The 7,128-nt window shown below is 37.6% G+C and overlaps 1 pseudogene; it reads left to right on the top strand.

Moving 5' to 3' along the window:
• The first annotated feature begins 5,616 nt into the window (after positions 1 to 5,616).
• Positions 5,617 to 6,432, top strand: LOC116747778 (annotated as a pseudogene).
• The last annotated feature ends 696 nt before the right edge of the window (positions 6,433 to 7,128 follow it).

Below are 7,128 nucleotides of genomic sequence, written 5' to 3'. Positions count from 1 at the left end.
TGTGAAAAACCATATAAACAAACTGAAGGATAAAAATCATATGATCATCTCAATAGATGCAGAAAAAGCTTTTGACCAAATTCAACACCCATTTATGATAACACCCCTCCAGAAATTAGGCATAGAGAGAACTTTCCTCAACATAATAAAGGGCATATATGACAAACCCACAGCCAACAAACTTCTCAATGGTGAGAAACTGAAACCATTTCCACTAACATCAGGAATAAGACAAGGTTGCCCACTGTCACCACTATTATTCAACATAGTTTTGGAAGTTTTAGCCACAGCAATCAGAGAAGGAAAAGAAATAAAAGGAATCCAAATCAGAAAAGAAGAAGTAAAACTGTCACTGCTTGCAGACGACATGACACTAGACATAGAGAATCCTAAAGATGCTACCATAAAACTACTAGAGCTAATCAATGAATTTCGTAAAGTCGTAGGATACAAAATTAATGCACAGAAATCTCTTGCATTCCTGTACACTAATGATGAAAAATCTGAAAGAGAAATTAAGGAAACACTCCCCTTTACCAGTGCAACGAAAAGAATAAAATACCTAGGAATAAACCTACCTAAGGAGACAAAAGACCTATATGCAGAAAACTATTAGATATTGATGAAAGACATTAAAGACAATACAAACAGATGGAGAGATATACCATGTTCTCGGATTGGAAGAATCAACATTGTGAAAATGACTCTACTACCCAAAGCAATCTACAGATTCAATGCAGTCCCTACCAAACTACCAGTGGCATTTTTCACAGAACTAGAACAAAAAACTTCACAATTTGTATGGAAACACAAAAGACCCCGAATAGCCAAAGTAATCTTGAGAAAGAAAAACAGAGCTGGAGGAATCAGGCTCCTGGACTTCAGACTATATGACAAAACTACAGTAATCAAGACAGTATGGTCTGGCACAAAAACAGAAATATAGATCAATGGAACAGGATAGAAAGCCCAGAGATAAACCCATGCACATATGGTCACCTTATCTTTGATAAAGGAGGCAAGAATATACAGTGGAGAAAAGACAGCTTCTTCAATAAGTGGTGCTGGGAAAACTGGACAGCTACATGTAAAAGAATGAAATTAGAACACTCCCTAACACCATATACAAAAATAAACTCAAAATGGATTAAAGACCTAAATGTAAGCCCAGACATTATAAAACTCTTAGAGAAAACATAGACATAAAATTCTATGACATAAATCATAGCAAGATCCTTTTTGACCCACCTCCTAGAGAAATGCAAATAAAAACAAAAATAAACAAATGGGACCTAATGAAACTTAAAAGCTTTTGCAGAGCAAAGGAAACCATAAACAAGACAAAAAGAGAACCCTCAGGATGGGAGAAAGTATTTGCAAACGAAGTAACTGATAAAGGATTAATCTCCAAAGTATACAAGAATCTCATGCAGCTCAATATCAAAAAAAAAACAACAAAAAAAACCAATCCAAAAATGGGCAGAAGACCTAAACAGACATTTCCCCAAAGAAGATATACAGATTGCCAACAAACACATGAAAGGATGCTCAACATCACTAAACATTAGCAAAATGCAAATCAAAACTACAATGAGGTATCACCTCATACTAGTCAGAATGGCCATCATCAAAAAATCTACAAGCAATAAATGCTGGAGAGGGTGTGGAGTAATGGGAACCCTCTTGCACTGTTGGTGGGAATGTAAATTGATACAACCACTACGGAGGTTCCTTAAAAAACTAAAAAATAGAATTACCATACGACCCAGCAATCCCACTACTGGGCATGTACCCTGAGAAAACCAAAATTCAAAAAGAATCATGTATCACAATGTTCACTGCAGCACCTTTCACAATAGCCAGGACATAGAATCAACCTAAGTGTTGATCGACAGATGAATGGATAAAGAAGATGTGGCACATATATACAATGGAATATTACTCAGCCATAAAAAGTAACGAAATTAAATTATTTGTAGTGAGCTGGATGGACCTAGAGTCTGTCATACAGAGTGAAGTCAGTCAGAAAGAGAAAAATAAATACCATATGCTAACACATATATATGGAATTTAAGAAAAAAAAAAAAAAGGTCATGAAGAACCTAGGGGTAAGACAGGAATAAAGACCCAGACCTACTAGAAAACGGACTTGAGGATATGGGGAGGGGGAAGGGTAAGCTGGGACAAAGTGAGAGAGTGGCATGGAGATGTATACACTACCAAATGTAAAATAGATAGCTAGTGGGAAGCAGCCACATAGCCCAGGGAGATCAGCTCGGTGCTTTGTGACCACAAAGCAAAGGAGTGGGATAGGGAGGGTGGGAGGGAGATGCAAGAGGGAGGGGATATGGGGATATATGTATAGGTATAGCTGATTCACTTTGTTATACAGCAGAAACTAACACACCATCGTAAAGCAATTATACTCCAATAAAGATGTTAAAAAATTTTTTTAAGTTTTAAAAAAAGAAGAGATGAATGAATAAAGAGGATGTGGTACATATATACAATGGAATACTACTCAGCCATAAAAAAGATTGAAATTTTGCCATTTGCAACAACATGGATGGGCTTGGAGGATATTGTGTTAAGTGAAATAAGTCAGACAGAGAAAGACAAATACTATATAATATCACTTATATATGGAACCAATACAATAAAACGAACTAGTGAACTTAACAAAAAAGAGGCAGACATATATAGAGAACAAATAGTGGTTACCAGTGGGGAGAGGGAAGAGGGGAGGGACAAGATAGGGGTAGGGGATTAATAGGTGTAAACTACTAAGGAGTATAAGATAAATAAGTTACAAGGATATATTGTACAGCACAGGGAATATAGGCAATATTTTATAATAACTATAAATGGAATATACCCTCCAAAAATTGTGAACCACTATGTTGTACACCTGAAACTTAAATAATATTGTAAATGAACTATACCTCAATAAAAAAAGAAAAAATACATATGTGAAATGGAAAACCCAGCTTTGCAGATTGATAAGGTGATAGATGGCAATACCAGGTGTTAAATCAACTGAAAGTTGTTGACTCAGATAAACATGACACACACGCAAAAATATATTCTGCTCTATTCGAAATCCTGTTGTCTCCACTAAATAGCTGTGATCTTGCACAAGTTGCTAGAATTGGGAAAAGTAGTGATATCAATTATAGCATCAGTAAAATTATTAGTTTACTAATAATATTAATGTTTAATAAAAATATTTGCCTCAAAAAGATGAAGTGTGCCTATTGTAGACAGCATATCATGGATCATTTTTCAAATATCCATTCTGCCAATCTCTGCCTTTTGACTGTTTAATCCACTTATATTTTATAATATAGGATCTACATCTACCATTTTGTTACTTGTTTTCTAAATACATGAACTATGTCATTTTTGTTCCTATATTCCTCCATTACTGCCTTCTCTTGTGTTAAATACATATATTTAGTGTACCATTTTAATTCTCTTTTTACTTCTTTTATTATATTTTTTAGCTATTTTCTTAGCAACTGCCCTGGGGATTATAATTAACATCTTAACTTCCAATTGCCAAAGATAAAACAATTTGAACAACAAAATAACTAATGATAGCATTGGATTTTAACCCAATAAATAATATCCATGAGTCCATACTGAAATAAATAAATGATTGATTTGCATTTCGCTAATAATTAGTGATGTGGAGCATCTTTTCATGTGTTTGTTGGCCATCTGTATGTCTTCTTTGGAGAAATGTCTATTTAGTTCTTCTGCCCATTTTTGGATTGGGTTGTTTGTTTTTTTGACATTGAGCTGCATGAGCTGTTTGTATATTTGGGAGATTACGCCCTTGTCAGTTGCTTCATTTGCAAATATTTTCTCCCATTCTGAGGGTTGTCTTTTCGTCTTGTTTATGGTTTCCTTTGCTGTGCAAAAGCTTTTAAGTTTCATTAGGTCCCATTTGCTTATTTTTGTCTTTATTTTCATTACTCTAGCAGGTGGGTCAAAAAAGATACTGCTGCGATTTATGTCAAGGAGTGTTCTATGTTTTCCTCTAAGAGTTTTATAGTGTCTGGGCTTACACTTAGGTCTTTAATCCAGTTTGAGTTTATTTTTGTATACGGTGTTAGGGAGTGTTCTAATTTCATTCTTTTACGTGTAGCTGTCCAGTTTTCCCAGCACCACTTATTGAAGAAGCTGTCTTTTCTCCACTGTATATTCTTGCCTCCTTTATCAAAGATAAGGTGACCATATGTGCGTGGGTTTATCTCTGGGCTTTCTATTCTGTTCCAATGATCTATATTTCTGTTTTTGTGCCAGTACCATACTGTCTTGATTACTGTAGCTTTGCAGTATAGTCTGAAGTCTGGGAGCCTGATTCCTCCAGCTCCGTTTTTCTTTCTCAAGATTGCTTTGGCTATTCGGGGTCTTAACACAACATTGTCAATCAACTATACTCCAATAAAAGTTAATTTAAAAAAATGAATAAAGGGAGAAAAAAATGATTGAATAATAAATGGGGATGAAGAAGCAAATATCGCATACAGAAGAATTTCAATTAATTTCATATGCAGAAAGAACGAGAGAAAGAGAAAATCACCCTTAGAACACCACAGCAATACCTGCTGCAGGCAAGATTCATTGATGTGTATGCATATGTCAAATCCATCCAATTGTACATTTTACATATGTGCAGTTTCTTGTATGTCAATTATACCTTAATATCACTGGAAAATGTATTAATCTAATACATGCTATTCTCCAGTGAAAAGTTAATTTGGTGCCTCACTCAACTAGAGAAGGTAACCTTCTGTAGGCAGAGGAAGTGTTCCAATACCTATAGCTCAGGTACCAGAGCATATCCAGGCTCTTTTGGTGGTCTGCCCTCATGCCCACACCCTTACCACTTCCAACAGCCAGCAACTGTGTTTGCCTGATGGATTTCTCTAGCTACTGAAGCCTAGTTTGCCTGCCATATGTCAGGCCAGAAGTGCCAGGAAATTAATGGCCCCAGAGGAACTGCCTTCAACCAGTGACTGCTGGGAACCGATTGGTATATAAATATCCCAGCTTCCTCATCCCTTGGGTGGAGTAACTGAAATGCGTGTTCCACACCATTTTCCAGAGTTCCACAACAAGATTATGCTCTCCAATTGCCTACAGAAGTACCTGATAATGTATCTTTTATTGGCTGCCTTCCCATACTTGTCTCACTTCCTCACTTCCCTACTGGCATTGGCTTTACTTCCAAATAAACTACTTGCACTTGAATCCTTGTCTCAGGACTGGCTTCTGGGGGTACCCAAACTAAGACAAATATGTAGTGGGCACCTTTAGTGAATAATGAGCATCTCTTAGAAATCTTGCTAACGAACATACCCCTCTTGAATAGCAAAGCTACCAAGAACTTCAAGAGCCTAAAATTTGGCCCCTCCCTGTCACGTGCAGGGTGCATGTGCAGAGGCGTCCTGAGCAAGCGCAGTGAGGACCATGTTGCTTTGGAACATCCTGCTCACCGGTACAACAGGGATTGGGAAAACCGCACTAGGCAAAGAACTTCCATCAAGATCAGGACTGAAATATGTTACTGTGGGTGATTTAGTTCGAGAAGTCTGATCACCGTATATCATGGAGTCTGGCAAGATGGCTTCTCCCAAGAGCATGCCGCAAGATACACAGATGATGGCACAAATCCTAAAGGATATGGGGATTACAGAATATGAGCCAAGAGTTATAAATCAGATGTTGGAGTTTGCATTCCGATATGTAACCACAATTCTATATGATGCAAAAATTTATTCAAGTCATGCTAAGAAAACTACAGTTGATGCAGATAATGTGCGACTGGCCATCCAGTGTCATGCTGCCCAGTCATTTACCTCTCTTCCCCACAAGAGATTTTTTATTAGATATTGCAAGGCAAAGAAATCAAATCCCTTTGCCATTGATGAAGCTATATTCAGGCCCTAGACTGCCACCTGATAGATATTGTTTGACTGCTCCAAATTATAGATTTAAGTAAGTCTTTACCACAAAAAGTACCTACTTCTGCAGGGAGAATAACAGTTCCACAGTTAAGTGTTGGTTCAGTTACTAGCAGACGAAGTACTCCCCCACTTGGCCCACCAACCCAACAAACCATGTCTGTGTCAACTAAAGGAGGGACTCCAGTCAACCTCAGAGGTTTACAGTACAGATGCCCACTTCAAAATCTCCATCTGTAAAAGCATCAATTCCTGCAACATCAGTAGTTCAGAATGTTCTAATTACTCCTTCATGAAATTAGGTTCAAAATCATTTTCATTACAACTAACATGGTGTCATCACAGATACTGCCAATGAATCATCAAACGCATTGAAAAGAAAATGTGAAGAAGATTATGACGTGACTATGATAATTTGCAATCTAGCTTTGATGCATGTAATATGTATACTTGGTTTTGAATCCATCGCACTGAGATTAAACATGCGTGCTGGCTGTTTCCGAGTTGTGTTTTAAAAAAACAGTATTTAATGAGTAAATATGGTTACCATATTTTTCATCTGAGATGTTGTGTTGGACTTTAATAGGATTAGAAGTGGTTTTTCGTCAGCCTTTAAGTGTAAAAAATAACTTGTAATTCATCAGTTTGGGGAAAAAAAGAAAAAGAACCTAAAATTTGTGGGGTTTTAAAATTTTTATTTAATTTATATATATGTATTTTTTTGGCTGTGTTGTGTCTTCGTTGCTGCGCACGGGCTTTCTCTAGCTGCGGCATGCGGGGATCTACTCTTCATTGCAGTGCTCAGGCTTCTCATTGAGGTGGCTTCTCTTGTTGTGGAGCATGGGCTCTAGGCGCATGGGCTTCAGTAGTTGTGTCACGCGGGCTCAGTAGTTGTGGCTCGCAGGCTCTAGAGCACAGGCTCAGCAGTTGTGGCACACGGGCTCAGCTGCTCCACGGCATGTGGGATCTTCCTGGACCAGGACTCGAACCTGTGTCCCCTGCATTGGCAGGCAGATTCTTAACCACTGCGCCACCAGGGAAGCCCCAAATTTGTGTTTTTTTCAGCCTACAATATGTTTATAATTACTGTCTATAAAACCAGTGTGATTAAAAATAAGCAGTAATATATGCAACTGACTTAGAGTGGATTTGCTCC

The sequence above is a fragment of the Phocoena sinus genome, chromosome X (genome assembly GCF_008692025.1).
Source record: "Phocoena sinus isolate mPhoSin1 chromosome X, mPhoSin1.pri, whole genome shotgun sequence".
Classification (NCBI taxonomy): Eukaryota; Metazoa; Chordata; class Mammalia; order Artiodactyla; family Phocoenidae; genus Phocoena; species Phocoena sinus.
The sequence above is the reverse complement of the archived record's forward strand: the minus strand, read 5'-3'. Positions and strand labels throughout refer to the sequence as shown.